This window comes from Dreissena polymorpha, chromosome 1 (assembly GCF_020536995.1).
Source record: "Dreissena polymorpha isolate Duluth1 chromosome 1, UMN_Dpol_1.0, whole genome shotgun sequence".
NCBI classification, from domain to species: domain Eukaryota; kingdom Metazoa; phylum Mollusca; class Bivalvia; order Myida; family Dreissenidae; genus Dreissena; species Dreissena polymorpha.
In genome coordinates, this window is record NC_068355.1 from 27,200,264 (window position 1) to 27,225,795 (window position 25,532).

The following is a 25,532-nucleotide window of genomic DNA, read 5'->3' on the forward strand; positions in this document are numbered from 1 at the left end:
TTCACACAGCCATGCATAGGGTGGTTACAATACAGGACACTGCACATTTGACACTACACACCACCATACATAGGGTGGTTACATTACAGGAAACTGCATATTTGACACTTCAACCGCCAGACATAGGGTGGTTACAATACAGGACACTGCACATTCCGTACTTCACACCACCAGACATAGGGTGGTCAAAATACAGGACACTGCACATTTGACACTTCACACTGCCTGACATAGGGTACTTCATGTTTAAAGTGTGCAATATATTACATTATAGTGATACGGGGAGAAATGTAAACATTGCAAAAAACATAATACGGGGAGAAATGTGAACATTGCAATGATCATATAAAGGTTATCTAGTTATAAACAAGAGATGTGTTAGTCAGAAACATAATGCCCCTATTGCGCCACTTTCAAAAAAAATCTTTTGTTGACCTTTGACCTTGAAGTATGACCTTGACCTTGAACTTCCATCACTCAAAATGTGCAGCTTCATGAGATACACATGCATGCCAAATATCAAGTTGCTATCTTCAAATTTGCAAAAGTTATGGCCAACGTTAAAGTTTTTTTCGGACGGACAGACAGATTGACATACTGACGGACAGTTCAACTGCTATATGCCACCCTACCGGGGGCATAACAAATGAATTATATACAGGGTTTGTTTTTTCCAAAAAGGGGAAGACGCTGGAAGCTGGGTGAAAGGGGAAAAATAGTGCGCAAAAGAGACATATTTGGGGAAAAAATAAAAACTGTTTATTTCAAAATCTATAACTCATCTACAGAGGAATGCCTCTGTCCTTTGGCAATTTAATAACACTGTGTTGGCTTCTAAAGTTGGATTTTTTTTCTACTGAAGCCTAGTGTCTATCACTATTATTGTGAGTTTTAATTCTCCTATAGGGGTTGTCCCATAATACAGCACCAGTTGTGACATAGGATATCTTTGTCACTACTGGATCCAAACAGCTCACAATATTTACACAATATTTAAGTCATATTTAGGTAGACTTATATATCCATGGGTATCGGAATTCGTATACTTGAGAATTGAAACGATCAGGTTTTGGTTGTGTTTCGTCTGGCTTGGAAAATAAAGTTGCAGAGCTGTATTTCTGTACTGGGGCCGGGGGACGATGTCAATTTTGTGATTTCAGTTTCATGATGAATGGGTAGACGATCTAGATCTGCTACAGTATGGAATAGTAAGGTGTTGCAGCTGCTGATTGTCTACTTTCACTTTCAAAATGTTCAATGTCCATTACCTCCGAATCCTGCTGGGTTTCAATGGTTTATTCTTAAAAAATGTGTCAATGTGTTTAGTACTTTGGAGTCTGAACGTTGTTTTTTTCATGTATGAACGCCAATTGTGAGACATTTTTTTCTATTTTCACGTTTACATCTTAGCTTTCACATAACCCGGATGAAAATTTGACTGGTTTCTGGTACGTAATGGAAGAAATACCCTACTTGCGCAAGACCGGAATCCAGTGAAATAGTCACGTGATTATTATGGTCAGTGTTTTTTATGCGGTTTCGGGGCCGATATTCGGCCCCATTCCCCTCAAAAAAGAGTATATATTTTTCCCCTATTTTGTACAAAAAATCCCCTCCAGAAGTAAAAAATATATTTTATTTTTTTTAGAAAGAACCCTCTAATGATTTATATATCTCAAATTTATTTCATAAACAACTAACAAAGTATATAACAAATTTATATGTTTTTGAATTATTATAAAGAGTTATATTAAATTATTTTTTCCCAAAACAGTGGACTTTTCATATAAATTGCATTTTTTCCCCAAAATGGCCAGGAAAATGCCTGATGCATCTATACTATGTCAATATTTGTTGATAAAAACATTCCACTTTGGTCCATTTTATTGATAAAACATGCTTAAATTTGCCATTTTATCAATAAACAAGGGCTGTTTGTAAAACATGCATGCCCCCCTATATGGGCTATAAGTTGTAGTAGCAACCATTGTGTGAATACGTTTTTTGTCACTGTGAACGGTGGTGGTGGTGGTGGTGGTGGTGTAGTAGTAGTAGTAGTAGTAGTAGTAGTAGTAGTAGTAATAGTAGTAGTAGTAGAAGTAGTAGTAGAAGTAGTAGTAGTAGTAGTAGTAGTAGTAGTAGTAGTAGTAGTAGTAGTAGTAAAAATAGTAGTAGTAGTGGCAGTAGTAGTAGAAGTAGTAGTAATAGTAGACATGTTGGTGGTGGTGGTGGTGGTGGTGGTGGTGGTGGTGGTGGTGGCGGGTGGCGGTGGGTGGTGGTGGTGGTGGTGGTGGAGTAGTAGTAGTAGTAGTAGTAGTAGTAGTAGTAGTAGTAGTAGTAGTAGTAATAATAGTAGTAGTAGTAGTAGTAGTAGAAGTAGTAGTAGTAGTAGTAGTAGTAGTAGTAGTAAAAATAGTAGTAGTAGTGGCAGTAGTAGTAGTAGAAGTAGTAATAGTAGACATGGTAGAATTGATGGTGGTGGTGGTGGTGGTGGGTGGTGGTGGTGGCGGCGGCGGCGGCGGCGGCGGTGGTGGTGGTGGAGTAGTAGTAGTAGTAGTAGTAGTAGTAGTAGTAGTAGTAGTAGTAGTAGTACCTAGACCTACCGACCTACCGACCTATATACCGACCGACCGACCGACATGAGCAAAGCAATATACCCCCTCTTCTTCGAAGGGGGGCATAAAAATACCGATTTAGACTCAAAATGGCTAGGAAAACTGAGACTGTGCATGAAGGCTGAACTGTCTGAAACTATACTGTTGAAAAAAATCATTGATATATATTTAAGAAAAAGAACAGAGAAATTTAGCTGTGAATATTACATTCATACAAACATGTGTATTCATACATGTATAATAATTATCATAACATATAAAAGAGTGATTTTTTTTATTTTCCCCATTTTCTAAAAAACGACACATTTTTCCCCTTTGGACTGGCCCAGCCACCAATCCCCTATTTGTGAAAAAAAACCACTGACGGTTATCAAGTTTACAATGCAAACAAGCACACTCGAGTTACCATTTCTTGATATATTGATTATAAAAAACAATACTGAAATTAATACTGATATATATTACAAAGAAACTGATTCTAAACAATATCTTAATTTTACCTCGTGTCATAATAAACACACAAAGATAAATATTCCTTTCACTTTAGCGAAACGGATCTGCACCATAGTTTCGAATGATAAACTTAAACTAAAACGTTTAAATGAACTTAAGCATTCACTTATTCAAAGAAAATATCCACAATCTATTATAAATACAGGTATTAAAAAAGCACTTTCCATCCCTAAACATGAATTACTTTCAAAATCAACACAAAAAGACAAGAGTAATATAATTCCATTTATTTCAACACAAAATCCAAAAAATAAAGAACTGTTTGGCGTATTAAAAAACAACATTGACATTTTACAAACAGACCCGGTTATGAATAAAATAATTTCAAATCAGAAGATAATAAAATGTAAGCGACAGCCACCTAATTTAAAACGTCTGTTAACCAAATCTTACTTTTCATCTCAAGAACCAAGAGTATCCAAATGTAACAGTGATTTTTGTTGATTTTTTTTCTTACAGCCTGTGCCTTTTGGATTGGGAAAATTAGCGCGATAAACCATGAAATTGGGAAAAATAGCGCGATAAACCATGAAATTGGGAAACATTATAAATATGATTATAAGAACAGAATTAAAATTATTAAAATATGTTTGACAGCATTTTTATATTATAAAGTGCTAATTTAATGTGTTCTTACAATGAAGACAATGTTAAGTTAATATCCTTCCACATTCATATTGAACTTGCAATAATCTATATAGATTCTTAAATAAACCATTTAATCATAACCTCTTTAACAGTAAGAATTTAATTCAGTATTCTTTTAAATTAAATATCATATGGTAAAAAGATTAACAAATATTTATAAAAAAAAACGCTTTAGTGGTCTTGCTATGTCAATGATGTATTAAATAAAGTTAAAATAATTTATTTCATTTCTTTACCTTTCAACATCTTGCACTTCAATGCTATTTCAGTAAACTGTAAAGCGTGACAAACATAATAAAGCATAATATGCATATGAATCTGATTTTACACAGATCCACTAACATATAAATCATATCATGTTTGTCTCTTTCCATTTTCGAATGATACTCATCTTAAATGCATTAACTTTGTGAGTAATGGTAGACTAACTCCAATTTCCCAACACTGATTTCCGTGATGCACATTCACTGTGAAGATTTGTAATACATATTTGTTGTTTTTATCTCAAACGTTGTATTTTGCATTAATTGACACACGCATTAAATTATTCCGTAATAACCATATGATATCCGTTGTTTATTTGAATAATTATCATTTTCGCCGCTTATCGTAAATTTCTCGTCTGCTTGCCGCCATCTTGGGCGTGTGTAAAAACAGGCGTTTACAATCGGAATACATCGACTATCGTCGGTATCCTCCGCAATATAGAGAGAGATGTGGATAGCAACGTAAAATCGTATTTGGCTAAATTCGCGAAAAATACGTAAGTCAGTTGTTGTTCGGCGACGACTCGGCAACTCGATCGGCACTCGTTCGAAATTATTGCTAAATTACATTGTAATCTTATTGGCTTCATTGGGAAAATTTTGTCTTTTTTTGGGAAATTTTAATCAAATTTTTGGGAAAAAACGTCATTTTTTGCAATTGGGAAGCAGCCGAATATCGGCTGTAATTTCTGGCAAAAAAAATCACTGTGTAATGACTCTAGATGCGCCCTGTGTGGTTATATTATTGTAGGGAATTCTTTTGATTTTAATGGCAAAATGTTCAAAATAAAAACTAATATGTCATGTGATATACAAAATGTGATTTATGTATTATTATGCAATGGATGCAAACAATATTATATAGGTCAAACTGGCGATAAACTTAGAAATAGGCGATCTGTCCATGAACAACAAATGCGAGACCCCTCAACAAGACAGATGCCTTTAAGTAAACATTTAGATGAATGTTCACATAATGAACCAAAATTTAAAATATTTCCATTTTATAAGCTATTTTCGAACAATATTTCAGCTAGGTAAGCAAAAGAACAACATTTTATACATGTATTTAAACCCAAATTAAATTTCATTTAATATTTATTGACGTTATGACGTCATAATTGATATGACGTTATCTCCATGACATTTTGACGTTGTAATATATTGTATTATGCCCTGATGAGCTATGCGAAAAGCGTTGGCTAAATCAATATATATTTAAAATCCCAGACACGTGTTTTTACTTTTATTATATATATATATATAGACATAGCTTTATCAATAATATGCATATTCTAAGTGGAACAATGGAACAAGAGATGTGTTTGTCAGAAACACAATGCCCCCTGTTGCGCCGCTTAGAAGCTATAAATTTGACCTTTGACCTTGAAGGATGTCCTTAACCTTTCACAATTCAACATGTGCAGCTCAGTGAGATACATATGCAAGCCAAATATAAAGTTGCAATCTTCAATATTGCAAAATTTATGACCAAGGTTTGACTCTGCCTTGAAGGCATACATTTGACCTTTTACCTTGAAGGATGAGTTGTCTGCTCTTGTTTTTATATTGGGGTCATGTTGGTAAAGAAGTTTGCAAAATATGAAAGCAATATGTTAAGGGACATACAAATATTTGAGCTGGAGTGCAAACTTTAACATAGATTTATCAATAATATGCATATATTCTAAGTGGAAATTAAGGGACATAATTCTTACAAAATGCTTGACACAGTTGTCTGCTTTTGTTTATAGATTGGGGTCATGTTGGTAAAGACGTATGCAAAATATAAAAGCAATATATCAGGGGACATAGACAATAATTGAGGTGGTACACAAACTTTAACATAGATTAATCAATAATATGCATATTCTAAGAGGAAAAAGAGCGTTAATTCTTATAAAATGCTTGATACAGTTGTCTGCTCTTGATTATAGATTGGGGTCATATTGGTAAAATAGTATGCAACATATGAAAGCAATATGTCAAGGGAGAGAGAAAATATTTGTGCTGGTATGTAAACTTTAACATAGATTTATAAATAATATGCATATTCTAAGTGGAAAAAGGGACATGATTCTTACAAAATGCTTGATACAGTTGTCTGATCTTGTTAAAAGATTGGGGTCATGTTGGTAACGAAGTATGCAAAATATGAAAGCAATAGGTCAAGGGACATATAAAATATTTAAGGTGGTACACAAACTTTAACATAGATTTATCAATAATATGCATATTCTAAGTGAAAACAGGGCCATAATTCTTACAAAATGTTTGTTACAGTTGTCTGCTCTTGTTTAAAGATAAGGGTTATATTGGTAAAGAAGTATGCAAAATATGAAAGCAATATGTCAAGGGACATAGACAATTTTTGAGATGGTACGCAAACTTTAACTTTCCAACGATCACGCGCACGTGGGGATGAGTAGGATAGCTCCACTATATATATTTCATATATAATAGTCGAGCTAAGAAATGACAAAAATAAAAACATTTTTTATATTGTATGAGTAATTTTGTCCATTGTTGCCATTAAATTAATTTTTAGCATAATAAAAAATAATCTTATTTAGCATTTGCACCAAAGTATTTGATAAATGGTATATAGCAAAGTAGGATATAAATATGTAGTCAGAAGGTCCCCACACCTTTCTCCAAAAGGTAAAACAAGAAATACATGTTAAAAGATATATGGCGTTGATTGTGGTCGGTGTTGATGAACGATCAAAAGTTATATCTATGAAAGTAAAAAATGCCTTTTTTTGCAAAGTTCTTAGCTGCATTACACACAAATCAATTAGTGGGTGTTGCGCCAGATTTGGTGGCTTATTTACCTTTATTAGATGTTATTAATCAGAAACATTTTTACAGATTAGAAAGACACAAGAAGACTGAACATAAATGAAAGCATATACATGTAGGCCAGCCGACAACACAGTAATCACCCCGTACATATTTGAAATAGTTATACGCATATTCTTCGAACAGACCTGTTGTTTGGGTTTATTGGACATTGTTATTTGATTCCATTATTAATAGTTTAGCGAGTCATAGCACTCATGTTTAATATATTTGTCTATATGGTTGAATATTTCTAATTAAATTAATCAAAACTGATACATTTGTACTTATCTTTCAACTGTTGAAAAGATATTAAGAATCTTTGATTGACATACCATAAAAATATCTTTATATACATGTAATATATTTTTTATCAAAATAAACTTAAAGAGCACATAGTTAAAGCGATTTAAGGATTTCTATACCAAACCGCGAACTGACCTTGATACCTTCCAGTTGGAATGCAATGCATTAATAAGGTGATGTAACGATTCCACTGTTGAACAACGGCTTGATTAAAGCTTTATACATTTACGTGTTTAATGGTCATGTTATTTAACAACATTACTTATATGATCTAACATTTATGAGTGCACAGATGCAATATATTTTTTCGGGAGGGTGCGGGAAGACTATTTTGATCATAATCCCCCGATACAGTTTTTTAAAGTTAAATTGAAGATTAATGATATGTTATTACAAAACTGAAATAAAATAACTTGCATAAAATTGTGATTTATTTAGAATGCAAAACAAGAGGGCCATGATGGCCCTGTATCGCTCCACTGTTTTTTTTATGCGAAAAAAGCATGCGCAAGTGTTGAAATGTACTCAAGCATGTGACTTTCTCTTTCTATCCCTTGTCCCACTGGAAGGGTTGGAAGGGTGAGCATTTTTATTTATGGACAACGTTACTGCGGTGTTAAATAGGCCTTATTTAAGCATATATTCATTTTTGTGACCCCCGGGGCAGGGTCAAATTTGACCCCAGGGGCAAAATTTGAAAAAACTTGGTAGAGAGCTTTAAAAATTTAATACATACCAAATTTGGTAAACATAGTCCCAATGGTTATGGACAAGAAGATTTTTAGTTTGCACAAAATAGGCCCAATATAAGCATATGTTCAATTTTGTGACCCCTGGGGAACGGTCAAATTTGATCCCAGGGGCTTAATTTGAACAAACTTGGTAGAGGACTATAATATGTCACTACATACCAAATTTGGTAGCCCTATACCATACGGTTATAGACAAGAAGATTTGTAAAGTTTGCACAAAAAAGGCCTTATTTCAGCGTTTGTTCATTTTTGTGACCCCCAGGGCAGGATCAAATTTGATCCCAGGGGCATAATTTGAACAAACTAAGTAGAAAACTATTAGATGTCACTACATACCAAATTTGGTAGCGCTAGGCCCTACGGTTATGGACAAGAAGATTTTTAAAGTTCGCACAAAATAGGCTTTATATAAGCATATGTTCATTTTTGTGACCTAGGGGCAGGGTCAAATTTGACCCCAAGGACATAATTTGAACAAACAAAGAAGAGAACTATTAAATGTCACTACATACCAAATGTGGTAGCACTAGGTCCAATGGTTATGGACAAGATTTTTAAAGTATGCACAAAATAGGCTTTATATAAGCAAATGTTCAATTTATTGACCCCCAGGGCCAGGGTCAAATTTGGCCCCAGTGGCATAATATGAACAATTTGAAAGAGGTTCACCTCAGGAACATTTGTGAGAAGTTTTATCAATATTGGACTTGTAGTTTAGGAGAAGAAGATGTTTAAAGAAAAAGTTAACGCACGCACGCACTACGGACACAGGACCATGACATACATGTAATCCCTAAAAGCTAAAAAATTAAGATTGAGGAAAATACTTGTGCTTTGTGTTTTCCTTGACTCTTCAAGAGCCATATACATTTTGCATTTTTCAGTAGTGCTACTGACATAGTTTTTGAGTCATTTCCCTTGGTTTCTTTTCATGCTTTTTTCCCAGGGCATATGTTAGTGTACATAGTGTGCTTTGAAACATAACATTCCTTCTCATTAGCTATTCCATGTAAGGCATAACATCTGATTCGATGAGATTTATTAAAACAATATTATATTTTTCAGATTGCTGCATGCATAGAATGAATGTTGGCAAGAAAGAAAAAAAAACGCAGATTAAAAATCAGAGTGTTGAAATGTTGAACATCTAATTGATGCAAAATAGTGCAATATTGTTTCTATTCTAAAATCTTGTATCAATGGAATTTGATCATTGTTGTGTTAAGTTTGATTTGACTGAGACTGATTCCACAAAAAAATGTTGTGGGTTATTTTGTAATTGAAACAAAATGCTACCTGTGTTGATCTTTTGAATGCCACTTATTAGTGTTCATGAATTTCTGCCCATGGAAATAATGTTTGTTGCTCTTTTGCGATGCTTTAATCATGACGCTTCATGGACGAATACAAAGGTAGAAATACCATACATTTATCCAATTCAAATTGAAATGCACATCAAATTTGTTTACTTCTATTTGTGAAAAAGACATATGTTATGAAATTAAAAATTATAATGTCGATAAATTTAACTAAAATTAATTTAGGCAAAAAAATTGTTCAATCACATGAATATTATACATCTAACAATCTATATTTACAGTACAGCCAACGCGGCACAAACAGAATCCGGGGCTATGCCACGGCCAGATTATTAGTCCGCGGCGGCCAAATCGTGTGTTCACGCGGCGTATCGCCGTGGCACTCGACATCAATCCCCGCAACGACACTGAGTCTGTATTAACCTCGCGTACTTTCGCGGAGTAAATCTGCCGCATACGTACGCGGCGGATCGAGTGAAAAGATATCCACCTACATGTACAAACATGTATGTGTAGCGTAGAATTAATCACGTGCAACTGTTAATGTTTCGTTCGATTATCACTATTAAATTTGTAATCCGAAACACACTTCCGAATTTTAATGCTAACGCGACCTTTGGCAAATTCTAAGCGTCAATTTAATAAACAGTGCTAAAATATCCTTTGTTTCATAAAAAGCGCACAAAAATTATGCAGACATGTAGAACGTCATACATGAACATCACGTCAGGCGTAAATTGCGTCTTCAGTGGAAAAAAAACGCCCCGATTAGACGTTATTTCATCATCTCTATAAATAGTAACAACTGCAATAATGTATTTGATACTTAAGGAAAAAGCGAGAATGTTTGTGTATCGTAAATATTTACCAGCATTTGCTTTAAAACTGGAATATACGGGATTATTAGGTAATTAGTAGCGATATTTACTGTATAATATGAACAAAAAAAAACATGTTTATATACGCATATTCAAACAATAGTTATAATAAGCTGATAACTAACAAAACAACAAATACGTCGTCACCGTCTTTATTATTGATGTGGATTCAAACTGCTAATTTTCTCAGCTTAAATATAATAGCAAAATCAAAATGCAAGCTATTTATTAATCCACCATATTCTGGAGCCTTGACCACTTGTATGAGCGAAAACATAATTACGTGACCTTGTTTATGTGTGAAATACATACACTACGGGCAGGAAACAAACTTAATTGGCCAGACACATTAACTACGCTTACATGTATATGCTTATACAATCTGCGCACAATAAATTTATAATGATTTTAATTAATAGTATAATTGTTCTTTCAAAATTTGTTAACTACATGTAACTAATAATTTAAAAAAGATTTTTTATTTCATGATGCGCATCGACTTGGCATCATGTCGCGGCTCGAGGTATGCCTTGGCGGACAGATGCGAAGTTTCGCGGCGAAATGCGACTTGCCGACGCATACTGACGCGGCTTCAACGACTGACGCGTCATCGACTCGTTACGCCTTGCCGCCGCGGATCACGAAATACATTTGTTCCGCTTTGGCTGTACTGTATACCTTTCATTTCAACATCATCAATATATGTATCCCAGAAAAAGCAACTTTTTGGAAAAAAAACACTAATCTGCTGGTACAAATAAACATGACCCATTTATGATCTTTTCAAAATCACACACCGTATCAACCATTATTATTTAAAGGAAGCTATCACTGGTTGATATAATTGACCAGCGCTGTTTGTACCGGGGTGATTAGTGGGTTTTTATAAACTCGTGCCTTTCCGGGATCAGACTATTGGGACTCATAAGACTGTGTTTGGCAGAAAAAGATAATCCCCAGTGACCTATTTCTGGTGACTTACAGAAACAGTTGACATAATCTCTGAACTAATCCCAACAATGCAGCATTTAATGATTTTCCTTCAAGAAACTATTTTATTGCCATTAAATCCATGTCAATTGTGTTCATTCGCACACTGTTTAGCCATGCAAGAGATGTTTGTGCATGTAAACTGTAATAGAGTTGATAATTTGCATGGGTAACCTAATTCAGGTGTAATCAAAGCAAAGGGAGATTACAACATTGAACTTGGCTGTGTTAACACAAGTGCATTTGTCTGCTTCACAATGCAATTTATGTATTACTTTTTTGAAGAGGAAATAATTAAGTTATCCTCTGATGACCGATTATTGTCATATTAAGAAAAAAGTACCGTATTTTTCGGGGTATAAGACGTGACTTTTTTACAGACAAAAGTTACATATGCGTCGTATGCCCCGGAGCGTCTTATGTATGTACAAAATTAATTTTTCTAAAGTCAAAATGTCAAATTTTTAAGTCAGAATTGCATAAATCCGCGAGTTTGATAACCATTACCAGTAAGTTTTGCTGTTTTTGTAACACAATTTTATTTAACACAAAGTCGGTTACACACTTCTAACAATACTATTGGTGTACTATACAGTACTGTAACGTCAATAAAACAATGCAACAAAAAAGTAGTCGTCTGCTAAATTTATTTTACTAGCTAACCTTACGAATTTTACAACAATTTATTACAAGCGTTTATTGGTATGCCTGCGATACCACATGTCTGCAAACATGAGATCTCAAATACCCTTTAACCATCTGCGATAGATGAACGATCATAATCTCTCCATGGGAGACGAATGATGTCCCCAGTGTGGATTAAAAGCGTTTATTGGTAAGCCAGTTACACCACACGTCTGCACACTTGTGTTAAGATTATCACGATAAGAATATTAGCCCTTCTCATAACAGGCCTCATTTTAATATTCATCATAAATGCTCGTGTTACCAATTAAAGAATGCCGGTATACTTATGCTACAAAAGTTGTGCAAAAATACAATTTTTAGAAAATGGTACATTTATTTTTTATGAAACAGCAAATGCTGCATTTATAGCCTAAATGCAGTTTAATACACAATAATTGTTTTTTATTTTATTTTGTTGTATTATCAAATGCGCATAATTAAATTTGTATTTTCCAATTTTATTGCTAACGCTAGCCACATCTATTGCTCATGTACTTTTCTTTTGTTCAGTTGGAAAGCGCGCGAAAATTAGCGTGGGTGTCATACACTGTTGAAGAAAAAACTGTGTAGTGAGGAGAATGCTGTATCTTTGACGTTACGGTCATTTAGGTAGTTTATTTATGAAACAGATAATGTTCTGTGTACTGATTTACAGGAAAATCTGGTCAAGACTGGATTTAATTTTGGTAATTGTGAAAACATGATCAGTAGTGTTTAGACTGCGATGTTTTGACAAAACAGATAAACATGTGCGAATGCAACGGCTTGCAGATATGGTCAATTATTACCAGTAATACATTGTTCTGAATGATGTTGTTGTTTAAAATAATGCGTTCAAATAAATTTAATGGAGAAATTATATAAAGACAATGAACATGTGAGAGAACAAATGGCTGCACCGTATTAAGATGAATCTTCTATCTTAAATAAAACACGAAAGAGGATTAAACATTTAATGGATTAACATGAATGAATGCATATTTGGGAATATTCCATGATGATTTATGTGCGTCATGTACCCCCGAGCGTCTTATGTATGAAAAAAAAAATGTTTAAAAAAAGGGGATGCGTCTTACATTCCGTTGCGACATATAACCCGAAAAATACGGTAACAGCATTTCTAAATTAATTCAAACAATCCAACATTAAAACATTTCCATTTACAGATTTTATTGATTCCCTTGAAATCAATGTCAAAATAGTTTATTAACTACATGTTTAACCACTCAAAGCCAATAGCTCTATAAACACATGCAATAACATTTATTACATGCTTGGTTTCCTTGCATCAAGATGTCACACCAGAAAGGGAGAGTACTCAATAGCAAAAGGCATAAGGCCAACTAATCTTATAAATTTGATTCATATACTATTCAAAGATTTGCAGGGAATAATCTAGAATTTACTACCTATGGGTCCCTGAATTTGCAGATTTTAGACCAATGAGCCCCAGGCCAAAATTAATGCGTCCAACTTGAAAAAGAATGGGTCCCAATTTTTTAAAGATACCAAGAAATGAAGAAAATGAGTCTAAATGACACTAGCTCAATAACTATATTTTGCATTAAACTTTTAATAATCTCAAAAACAGTGAGTTTTGAAACCAAAAAACAAATTCAGAGTTATCACTATCTTGTTAATGCCATCACATAGGCTATAACAGTGTCGTCTGTTACATGAATGTAACCTGTTACAACATTTCAACTTGATTCAAGTCAATGATAATAGCATTGTTAATATCCGAATTGCGAACCTGATAATATTATTATTAACATCCGAATTGCGAGCTGTTGACCTACATTATATAAGTTTAGAGTTGTTTGTTTTGGATCTTGCTTCAACACCTTATTTCGGAGGCATTATTTCTGTATTATTTATGACTAAGTTACAAAACCTTAAAGCAGGCCTTTAATCCGGGGACTCTAGAAAATATCATAACACACTATATTTAAAAGGTCGATTATAATTGATTTGTATTATACAGCAGCGGCTCAACTAGAGCCAATCAAAAAACTTGTTGCAGTCTTCAAGCCTCATTCGGTTAATTTCAACGTTCATCGCTACACTTTTGACTCATACCTGAGATGGTTTGTACTTATCGTGATTGGCGTATGCCAGGCTTGGTAAAATTGGAAAAAATCTGCAGGAGAAAATTTAGCCGGACCAAAAAAAACAACAACAAAACTATTAGTGCTGCAACAATATACCGGTTTATCGGTATATATCGCAATACGCAATTCGCATATTGTATTGCGATACGATTTTCATCATACCAGTACGAACAAAAATTCATTCACATTTCGTCCAGAAAAACCATTCGAAATAAGGATAACAAGGTAAACAAAACAAAGCAGTGTAAAAAAAAATCCGTAAAAATAGCATTCTGAAAGTGTATTATACGGAGTAGCGTTGTTACATCGGAGCATTCGTTCGATGCTTTTAAACAGATTATCGTTGAATTAATTGCGCACAGCTGTAAATGTTTTGTTCGATTCTGAATTGAGCATTATTAAATTTGTATTCCGAACTTCGGAATTACGCTTCCAAATTTTAATGCTAATGCGACAATAAAAAATTCTAGCGTCAAATAAAAAGTGCTTTATCCTTTGTCTCAAAAAAAAGCGTGTGAAAATTATACAGACATGTAGAACGTGGCATGGAAAGTATGGGTGTATTTTGTGTTGTTAAAAATGGGAACATCACGTCAGGTGAATTACTCGTGTTCATTGGAAAAAAACGCCCCAGTTGGACGTTATTTCATCACATCTTTAAATAGTAATGAATGCCAAAATGTATTTGATACTTAAGAAAATTTGCGAATGTTTGTGTTTCGTGTTATTCTTGAGCACATTTATAGTAAATATATACCAGAATTTGCTTTAAAACTGGAATATACGGGATTATCAGGTAATTGGCAAGTTATAATTTTGGTACAAGTAAGCAATATATTGCGATATATTGAAATACGGGTTTTTGAACTGACAATATATTGCAATACGGTTTTTGGCGTATTGTTGCAGCACTAGTGCATGTTATAAAGATATCACTAAAACATTGTTAATATTTAATAAACAACCTTTTTAAAGCCATGCTTCATAAAGAAATTCATATTTTAATGTCCTTATCTACTCGAAAAATATGTCAAAGCTATCTAGATCTTTTTTGTTAGAACGCAGTTGCCGATTTTGCGACTCAGTTTGAAGTAGGTGTTGTGTAACCAGTTGGATTTGCTAATTGTAAGTTACAAAGTTATTGCAAACATCAAAACAAGGGACAAAATTGTCACAAAACCAGGTTTTCATTGTGAAAAAAAATCTGATAAAGGGAGAAAACTCAAACTGAACTTTTGAAATGAACAAACAAAATTAACCCCCTTTGTAAGTTTGTTTTTAAAAAAAATATATTTTTAGTCGTGGCGACTTTGACATTGGAGATATTGACGTGATTCTTTCGTGCGACACACCGTCCCATAATGGTGAACAAAAGTGCCAAATGATTTTAAAATCTCACAATGAATGACATAGTTATGGCCAGGACAAGCTCATTTATGGCCATTTTTGACCTTTGAACTCAAAGTGTGACCTTGACCTTGGAGATATCGACGTAATTATTTCGCGCGACACACCGTCCAATGATGGTGAACAAATGTGCCAAATGATTTTAAAATCTGACAATGAACGACATAGTTATGGCCCGGACAAGCTTGTTCCGCCCGCCCGCCAGCCCGCCAGCCAGCCCGCCAGCCAGCCAGCCCGCCCGCATTCGCCAATCTAATAACCAGTTTTTTCCTTCGGAAAACCTGGTTAACAATAAGCAATTTCATTTTCATGATGTAGTAAGGGGTTTGCTCTTACAATTTTGAAAAAAAAGATTTGTTTGCATTCATTTTACAGTTTGCCAGTCGTCAGGACCGACATTCTTGTTAAACCTGCCGGTCCAAGTGGAAATCTGCCGGTCAGGACCGGCGGACAGGCAATTTTGCAAAGCCTGGTATGCATTAACGGATTCATTTCAGCAATGCGTCCGAGTGGACGCACATATTTCAAAACTATGCGTCTATTTCGATATTTGTGCGTCATAGACGCGGGATGCGCATGTAGATTATTCCCTGGATTTGATACAATAACTGTCCAATATGAATGGGGGTAGGGTAACTTGCCCTTGAGTCGATTTCGCCCTTGAGTCTGACATTTTTATCTATGTAATTTTCACCGTTAAAGAAAACTAATTAAACTAATTAAACCAAAAATTAGTTAAAACAAAGAGCAATTTCTAAATTGAATATACAATTATTGTATACTGGTATGCAGTACTGCAGGCCCCTTCACACAAGAGAAAGGCCCCTTCATCATACTTAATTACTTTAAAATTGTGCAAAATTCCCAAAATTTTAAGTTGACCTTGGAGAAAATGTTCCCCTTTCTTAGTTTTGTGGATATTTCCCCCATAAAATTGAATGCCCGGCCTTTTCCCCACATTAAGAAAATAAGCATTGCTGATAGTTAAAAGACTGTGACAGTGACTGAAGTCAACAAAGAATGTCAATAAACTATTTGTACAAATACAATCACAACTATATTTGTAAGGAATCAATGAAGTACATAAAACAACAGAACGTATGTGGGAGATCAAAAACATAATTAAACATACTTAGTTTTAAAAGCACAAAGCAATTACTGGCATTACGAAAATGTCATTGACAACTAATTCCCGGTCGCAAAATTATATGCCAACTCAGAATTTTACTACAAATGTCAATAAACTGGCCACAAAGATGTACAAATCAATGAAAAAGCACTGTAACGCGTAAAACTGAAGGAGAACAAACTGTGTATGCCCCGAAAATAACAATCTGAGTTGCAGGACGTGTGTTCATGAAACCGTAAAAAATATTGACATATTTACTCGGAAGTGTTTGGTGCGCATGGGCAGAAACATTTCATGCATGTTAACAAAAATATGATGTGATTTTTACCGCTCATATTTCTTGTAAGCTCTCTTTGATTTTCAGTTTTTCATTCTATGAAATAAATAAATTTCTTCTCAGTAATTATCGACCGAACATTGGGACCGGCAACATAGCATTTTCAATCCGACCTGTCTTAAAAATGTCGGTCAGGTCCGACGGTCCTGCACTTTTGGGAATGTCTGATGTTTTATCTTTGTATATCTGTACTTTTCTTTGTTACCCCCAGTGCTACAAATGGTTGCGTTGTTGTAAAAGTCTGATAGACACTTCAAGTGACCATGTCAATTTTCCTCTTTTTATAACATATTTTCGTCAACATGCTGACAAAATAATACACTTAAAAAATCAACACAGGACTGTTACTGTGCAATTTACACTTTAATAATAATAGGGAAAGGATTATCAAATAAATGCTTAATACAAATCTGTGTCCGTGTTAAGGGCGAATGTGTCCGACTCATGGGCGAATTCAGTGGGTATTGTTATTCAACTATTTTTCAATGAGAATAAGCTGGGAATCAAATAATTATTTGTAAAATAGACTCCCATGATATTATAGTTAAAGCCTGCAGAAGCCGAGTCCCGGCTTTGATCACAAACTTTGTATTATAGACTTATACCGTTAACCTGTGCGACTCAAAGGCGAGATACCCTATTCCAACTAAACATGTGTATATATCGCCTGAGGCCATAATGGATGTATGTGCTCTTAGGCAAGAATCTATTATAATAATGCATGAAACATTTTCTGAAAATCAAAATATACTTAAAGTATTTGTTGAAGTGTTGTTTTACCACTACTGAAGTGCAGTTGACAGCTACTTAGAAATTATGTGGACATTTAGATGGAGAGGACTAATTAAGTCATGGAAATGGATACAGTTGGATTATTTTAGTCGCAGTAGAGCAAAGTCGGGTAATTTCGACACCTTAAGAGTAAAATTTGATTTAGTCCTGATGTGTCGAAATTACCCTCCAAGTGCCCAAACTTGATGAAAAACACCGTTTTGACTTGTTGATATTTGCTAACGAACGTTATTATCGTTGCCGGCATAATTCAAAACTTCAAGCGATTTAACTAAATGCGGCGGAGTGTAATTTCGACAGTAAGCGGCTAATTTCGACAGTCAGCGGCTAATTTCGACACTTGTCTTTGTATTAATTTTCAACAACTGTTTTAATCAGTTATTTACATTGTATGTCTCAATTAATAGAATTTCACGATCTCTTTAATGTCTAGTGTTAATTAGGCTCGATTGTTCATTGTCGGCTCGGGTACTGCTAACATTTACCCCGGGTACATTGAAGTATACTTACATGTACCCCGGGTACGGTAAATATACTAAAACGTACCCGGTCGAAATTAGACTGTACCCGAGTTTTATTCCCGCCCTAAATCAGATGTCGTAAAACGCGCTACCGATTACCGTTATTACGAAACAAACTTCTGTTATTTGTTTTTATAAACTGCATCAACATGCTTTTTGAGTATGGGTTCCGATAATATAGAGGCAATTTAACAGAAAATTATCATAAATATGAACATAATTAATCTAAAAAAAATAGCCGACGACGACCGATTTAGCGTAAAAATTCCCGGGTAGATTTTAGTATAACTGTACCCGGGGTACATGTAAGTATACTTAAGCGTACCCGGGGTATATGTAAGTAGTACCCGAGCCGAAAATGACCAATCGATTGTTAATAAGGTTGTGGTGGTTTAGTGGATGTGATGTCCGCCTAGCGATCAGGAGAGAGTGTTTTAATAAGTCGTAGGCTTTCCATGCAGTGGAGCTTTAATAAATAGGATTATACTAAACTAGTGTTAATTTGCAAATCAGAGAATTATAAATAAATTGCATTTAGAGTTCGTATTGTGCTCCCACTTGACTCAATATACAGTACAGACACCGTGTACTTAAACAAACGCCACTCGCCGCAATGTTCATCTCACTGTCTTAAAGCTTACCAATATGAACCCCGCGATAGGTGTTCAGATCAAATGTCGCGGGGGCCGTTTGCCATAGACTAACACCGCGGACCCATAATATCTACCGCGGTGATCATCGTGTTCGCTAAATATAATTGAACATAAACGTATTGAATTGATCCCTTTAATTTAAGAGTGATAATGAATAAATAAATTCTATTTTAATGTACATGCTGGTCGAAAGGATGTGATAAGTATTTAAAATATATTGGCGACAATAAAACGCCTCCGATACATATGTGTCAACTGTATCTATCGAATACATGCAACTTCTCCCTTCTTTAATTATCCATTACTCGATAATCCCATATACGCCCGATTTCCGTTTTTAAAGCAAATTATCTGAGGGAAATATAGACGATAAGAGTGCTCGAGAATGCCATAAACATAAACGTTCGCAATTTTCGAAAGTATCAAATGAATTTCGGCATATGATTCTATTTAAAGGTTTGATGAACTGCATGTAAGCCCCTAAACAATACAGTTGTATTCCAAAATGCGAAAATCATCTTACACGGTTTGCACGCGCCGGGTACAGCTATTTTCGGTTAGCAACTTCTAGATAAAATAAATGAATTTCTTTGTCCTGATAAAAAGCGCGCGAAAATTGGCGTGGGTGTATTTATTTGTAAATACAAATTTCGTAGCGGGTACAACATTGTGATCATTTGATTTCCATTAAAAGTTTCGTTGTGAATTTCAACTAAAGTTGAAATATCTCGCGATATATTTGGCATTGCCATTAAGAGTTAATAGTATTGATCATCTAAACGCTTTATTTACGTTTCCGACGTTATGTACTGTACAAATTTAAGTGCATACGTGTGCACATACTTATAACATCTACATGTAGTACACATGTATATGATTTTCTTTTGTACATGTACATTTAAAACGCGCGAATGACCCTTGCAGACAGGTGTTTACGGTGGTTGCGCAGCATCCGAGGTGATCACAGGTGATCCAATTAACGATATAATTAAGTAAAAAAAATACATTTTCATTAATCAATAACCTTTACAATCTTTAAATAGCTCTAATTTTATACAATCTGCTTGAAAAGATATAGAGAGAGCTAAATATAATATTCAATAAGCTGCGTCAACTATTTAAAGAGTAATTCTATTCAACGAAACTATCTTTCCATATGCGCTGGGAATGCTTGAAAACATTTGGAGTGTCGGAATTACCCACCATCGTATAAAATCGGAGGATAATTTCGACACCCCACAAATCATAGTTTAACAAACGATTTGCACTATTCAAACACAAATACAGGTCAAGTGAAACAAATTTTATACTAGAACTTGTACAAATATCAGAAATACAGCGAAATCCTGAAGGGACGTAATTGACAATTATGTAACCTCCCTTAGCGAAGCTCATAACGCTATAAAAATTCTCTAAGTAATACAATGTACGTATTTTAAATGACTCACTTACATGCAATTAGCGAGACGTTTGATAGAGAGATGTTATCTGGTGACGTCACAACACCAACTACGTCACATTTTACAACGAAATCATACGGGATGATGATGATTTAAGACTGGTCTGATAAATACTGTGAAAAGTGTCGAAATTAGACGACTGTCGGAATTACCCGACATTGCGCTAATATTTCGAATTGAAATTTTACCTGTCTTTTTCCCTTCTTTTGGTTGTTTTTGTATTTATTTTCAATGGTAGTATTAATACTTAAACAAATTAGACAAAGTGCATGCGTGTGACATCGTGTCGATGTTTTCAACGTAAACAAAACCATCGACATTACAATGTATATTCCTTTCGATTCTTAGTCACAATATTTAAAGAAAAGGGGGGCAACTCTATCATCTTTTTTTGACAAAATGTACAGTTTACAATTCATTTGTTTGAAATATTGACATTGGAGAAATAAGACCATCGTAAAGAAATACTGAGTGCGTAAATATACATTTAAGGAACAAGTATTTACCTGTTTGATGTCATTATACGTTTTATTTTCGTTAGTACAGTGTATGTTTTATATTCGTTTACTGACAGCGTTGTTAACGCCGCCATCATGGGTAACATACAACTAAAATAGTGTGTATCTCTCCTCAGTGAGTAATTTCTAAAGAGCACCTATTCTTCCTTTGCATAAAAGCCATTTTGCTATCATTGACATGTCTTGTATGGCTATTTCTTATATCCAAATATGTATTAAGTAGTTTGGTGAAATCAAATTTGTATAGCATTCTAATTAAAATATGATTTTTAGTGTGTGTTTTCTGTTGTATGGGGCTTTTGTCGAAATATGCTTGTCAAAATAAGGCTGCCAAATCTGCTGTTTTACCGCTGCACTGTATGGCATGCTTTTTAATTGAAATTATTTGAAGACGACATACGAAAATTATACCAGGTATCGAATAAAGGATAGGCCAGGTAAAATGCTTTGAGAGTTTGCAGTATAATAACGGGAACATATCGGAATCGGAATTACCGGTAGTGTAATTTAAAAAAACAACAGAAATTCGTCTGCAAGCAGGATAAAAACATGATTTGTAATGATTTTTCGACCATTGGAGTGCTAGACTAGATGAGAGATGTGAATATTCTGATCAAAATTGGTGTGACGGGTAGGTAGTGAGCTATACAAACAAAGGTCCCTGAGGTAGGGTAGGAATGTGATAGATGGTAACATAGGGATCCGGCACACACAAAATCGTATATGATATATAATATATAGACTATGGATGGTAAGGGGACTCTGTATTGAACAAAATAAGTATAACATGTCCAAATAACCTTAATAGCAAATACGATTATCTTCATAGATTGAAATTCCAGACGGAGAACAAATTGCAGAAGTACCCAAATGACACGCATAAACCCCATTCATGTCATTCTCTTTTTGTTGTAGGACTGACCCTTCATCTATTTAGCCATTCTTTTTTAATAAAACGGAGAAAAAAATACAAAACACACTTGTTCCGGATGAATAACAACAATGAAACACACTTGTACCGCATGAATAACAACAATGAACACACTTGTACCGCATGAATAACAACAATGAAACACACTTGTACCGCATGAATAACATGATAAGATGGCTGCGTGTTTCTATGCTCGTCAAAAATTGGACAATTTATATTAATTTAAGTGCGAAAATAACAATGGGGATTAGCATTGACCAGTGGAGGGTCAAAATAGGATGTTTTTCACAATCGAAGAAGTCTGTTTTTAAGCATGACGTGTTGTGTGTGCACGTTGGGAGTAATTTTAAACTCGCCTTTCGGTTAACCACGTGCTTTATGGCGTTGCTGCTTATTTGCGGAGATGTCGAGAGCAACCCGGGACCTCCAAAATCTGACAGTTCACGTAAAACAACATCATCGCAAAACAGGGTTTTCGATCGCGGAGGCCAACATGAGAATCCAACAACGACCCCTTAGCCCACCAGGCCGGGGACGGGCGCCGCCCAATGGAACCAGGGTGTCGTGACACGCCAGATGTCGATATCTACATATACCACGCCGCAAAACCAACATAGACAGCCAAACCAGCATGCTTCTCCTGTCCATGGTCATCATCAGACCCAGAATTTGGACCCCCAAGGTCAACGTGACCCTCCAGCTCGAGCGGCATGGGCACATGATCATGTTACATCTAATGCAGCTACTACCACATTTGATCACAATCAGAGTACGGAAGGTATGTTTGACTTTTTAAGAATTATGAAGCACGACTTGACTCAACAAAATATTACAGTTTCGACGGAAATCGGCAATATTAACTCGAAACTAGACTCAGTTTTATCAACTGTGAATGAGTTGAAGTCTGACAATGAAAAACTAAAACAAGACAATATGTCTCTTCATCATGAAATATCTCAAATGAAAAGCAAACTAGACCAGTATGAAAGTCAGTCGCGTAGAAACAATTTGAGATTTAATGGTATCAGTGGCAATATTAACGAGCAATGGAGTGTAACTGAAGAAAAACTTCGAAATTTTTAAAAACAACATTGAACTTTGGAGACGAAGCGGACCAAATTGATATTGACCGTGCTCACCGGATTAAATCGAATGACAGCAATGCATGTACAATTATAGCCCGTTTTGTGCGCTTCAAAGACTGTCAATTAATTATGATTAAAGCCTCGAGTGTACTAAAATCGGGCACAAACCCTAAGTACTCTGTACAACAAGACTACACAGACCGTGTAAAACGACACAGAAGAATACTCGGGGAACGCATGGTACGTGAACGCAACAATGGGCATTACGCATCTATTCGATACGACAAGTTGTTTGTAAATGACACTATCTATAGATACGATGATAACACAGACCAAATTGTTTACGTTGGGAAGCGCTCTAGACCTCGTGCATTCCATCATCAAGGGGGTGAGAAAAACCGCACCGATGATGAGCAGCGATTGGTCGGATCTCAACGCGTGAACAGTGAACACGATGACGACCGGTCACATGGTAACGCTCAGTCAATCAATGGAGCTACGCCAAATCACGAAGCGAACAGGCATGACTCTCTCTCCGAATAGGGACTAGGTCAAGGTCCTAATACGAACATTGTTTATAAACATGCTAGCGTTAAGGTTATTTCATGGAACATATGTGGATTAAACAAATATTTTGAAAATGCCGAGGTCACTAAGTTTTAAGTTCATTTGATATAATACATATTTGTGAAACTTGGGCTATATATGTTGGGGATTTTAATGACTTTATAAAATCGTATGTTCATTACGACTCTGTGAGAAAGATGAAAAATAATGCTATAAGAAATAGTGGGGGAATTAGTGTCTATATAAGTAGTAAACTACATAAGCAAGTACCTATTCGACGAATTTATGAACAATTTGAAAACTGTGTTATTTTGTACTGTGAATACTCTACCTTGTATGATTGTGAGGACATTATAATGTACTTTACGTATGTATCTCCTGAAGGATCATGCTACTATAATGATAAAGATGAGAAGAATGGCATATCTCAAATGTATGATAATTTAGAAACTATAACTTATGATTATCCACAAGCATTGTTGTACATTGCAGGTGATTTGAATTCCAGATGTAAAGATTTTTTGGATTATGTTCCGTTCGATGATCTCTTTTACATTTTGGTAATATAGACTATGATGGAAGCACATTTGATATCCCACGCAACAATAAGGATAATATACGTGTAATAATTATGGTAATCCCTGGTAAATCTATGTTACATATTTGACATACACATTCTCAATGGCCGCTTCCCTGGTGATAGATGTGGTGAATTTACATGTTTTTTCAAATGATGGCGCAAGTGTCATTGACTATATGATTGCTTCATCGTTACTTTTTCAATACATTAAAGACTTCCAAGTTATAAACAGGGACGATTCGGATCATTTTCCGATTCTTGTGTATTTGAGCTTCCAAATACTACAGGTCAAATACTATTGTAAATAATATAATGATTATCCCACTTAACACATGTAAGAAATTTCGATGGCGTAATTCGTTATGTGACGAGTTTGTACTAACGTTAAGGGAATTATACAGAATCGGTATAACACTTTGCGTGATACCATAGATTCTAATGTTAATCTGCGGTAGATCTGATTACAGGCTATATATCAGGATGCCGGTAAATGTATGCTGGTTAATTTTTGGTATTTTCATCACAACCACCTTGGTGGGATGACGAGTGCGACTATTTAAAGTCGGTAAAATATATCGCTCTTCGTAAATTTCGTAGCTCCCATTTAGAGTCAGATCTCAGATTGTTTAAAGATAAACGAAATAATTTTAAGAATCACTGTAGGTCAAAAGTATACGAATATCAAAGGTTAAACCGCCAAAAAACTAGTTAATTGTAGTAATAATCATACAATGTTTTGGAAAGGTTTTAAAGAAAAGTAAACCAGCCAAACCAATTGACTCTAGTATCTCAAAAATAGAATGGTTACAATATTTCAGTGGCCTTTTAGTCGATGAACTCTATTGTTATTGATTCCACTGTTGGAAATGACCATGCTTTATTCTGATGATACGGCGAATTCACTTAATGATCCTTTCACTTTGCAAAGAAATTGAATGGTCAATATCCAAATTAATAAATGGTAAAAGTTGTGGTCTGGACGGAATTCCATCTGAATTACAAGTGTTCAAAAACGGATATTTCTCCAATAATGTTGTTGTTGTTTAATAAAATATTAGACACTGGTAACTTTCCCGAGTCGTGGGGTCAAAGTATCATTTCACCGATTCATAAGTCAGGTCCAAGTAATAACCTTGGTAACTATCGTGGTATATCTATTACGAATATTCTATATAAAATATTCTCTGGAATAATTAATAAGAGATTGTATGACTGGGCAGAAGAAAATAATAAGATTGATGAATCTCAAGCAGGTTTCCGTATAGGATATTCGGCAGTTGATAATGTCTTTTGTTTACAGGCGATGGTCCAAAATATCTTTCAAAACGGGGTGGTCGATTCTATTGTTTGTATGTTGACTTCCGTAAAAGCCTTTGATAAAGTTAACATGTCAAAATTTTCATCGTTAGAGAAGAAAGGAGTTTTTGGAAAGTTCCTTAGAGTTCTTAAATCTATGTTCATGCTTGACTTCTCGTGTAAAAGTCTCAAAAGATGTTACAGATGCGTTTCCTGTAATATTGGAACCAGCAGGGAAACAAATCGAGTTCGACTATTTTTGCGCTATTTATAGATGAGTTATCGTCACTTTAAGGATTAAATGTGAAAATGGTTATTTTCATAACTAAT

The 25,532-nt window shown here is 34.9% G+C and overlaps 1 protein-coding gene across 3 annotated transcripts in view; it reads right to left on the bottom strand.

The window, feature by feature from the left end:
- Nucleotides 1–25,532, bottom strand: part of LOC127864941 (uncharacterized) — a 186,726-nt gene that overhangs the window by 114,447 nt on the left and 46,747 nt on the right. Inside the window, exon 1 of one of the 3 annotated variants that reach the window (XM_052404833.1) lies at nucleotides 20,732–20,816. The exons of the other annotated variants lie outside the window; for them this stretch is intronic. The gene's annotated coding sequence lies outside the window, so the exon portion shown is untranslated. Of the gene's footprint in view, nucleotides 1–20,731; nucleotides 20,817–25,532 lie in introns of those variants that run through there. 3 annotated transcript variants of the gene reach the window in all.